We start from the raw sequence: 1,323 nt of genomic DNA, 5'->3' as shown, positions 1-1,323 counted from the left end.
TGGCAACGAGGGGAGGGGGCAGGGGGGAGGGGACCAGCCAGTGAGCAGACAGTGGGGGGCAGGGCCAGCCAGCAAGCAGGCCAGCACCGCTCCAAAATTGCCCCGCCAGTCACCCCACAGATCGGCCCTGATCACTGGCCAGGCCTAGGGACCTTATCCATGCACAAATTTCGTGCACCAGGCCTCTAGTATGCATAGCAATTGTTTGGTTAGTCTCTTCCTGCACCCGCCCCTCCTTCCCTCTGAAATATGTCAGTCTGTTGCATGCTTCAATGTCTTCAATGTTGTCTACCCCACACACAACACAGGAAATTTAAATCCCATTAGAGCCAGAAAAAGGGCTTTGTTTCATTCACTGCACTACTTCTTCTAAGACAAGTGCCAATCACTGTACCAACATCAAGTTCCTGGTTTTAATATTGTACTATAATCATGTAAGATGTAACCATTGGGGGAAACAGGGTACAGGTACCTTGTCACTCCCTTCCTCTTCGCACTATCATTGTAACCTCCTGTGGGCCATTTTTTTAAAATATATTTTTATTTATTTCAGAGAGGGAGATAGAAACATCGATGAGAGAATCATTGATTGGCTGCCTCCTGCACGCCCTCTACTGGGGATTGAGCCTGCAACCCAGACAAATGCCCTTGACCAGAATCAAACCCGCAACACTTCAGTCCACAGGCCGAAACTCTATCCACTGAGCCAAGCCAGCTAGGGGGGGCCAATCATTATTTAAAAATACATATATTAATGAAACATCAGTGCCAAGTACCTAATTGATACTCAATATTTATTGAATCCACGACTTAGTGAAATTGACTTATATTAAGTGATAACATATTACCCTCTTGTGAAAAATAAAAGGAAGGACTTTTATAAATAACTGCTTATATACATTATCTCTGGAAGAACAGATAAAAACTGATCATACTGGCCCCTCTAAGTGACAGAGCAACATGGTGAAACTTTTCAACAAACGTTTTGTCTCTCTTGAGTATGTCTCTTGGGTTCTGAACTGTGAATATGTAATCCTACTCACAATATAGTGTAAACTTTAAAACTTTCTGTTCTAGCCAATTCTCAGGGTCAATGTCAACTTAACCTACCCTGTTTCCAGAATTCAGGTTCTATACATTTTTGAAAAATCACTATTCCAAGAGTTTGCACACCTCGTACCTGTCCTTGCAGTGATCCTTAAGCCTTAAATGGCCCTTTCCACATAAGAAAATAACACCCTTGAAATTAAATCAAGTGGGGGGTGGGGGAGAGACAGCCATCAAAATCATTTGAGATAAATAGGACACTTGGATCTCACAATA

Source organism: Myotis nattereri, assembly GCF_964212035.1.
Source record: "Myotis nattereri genome assembly, chromosome: 16".
NCBI lineage: Eukaryota > Metazoa > Chordata > Mammalia > Chiroptera > Vespertilionidae > Myotis > Myotis nattereri.
The sequence above is the reverse complement of the archived record's forward strand: the minus strand, read 5'-3'. Positions refer to the sequence as shown.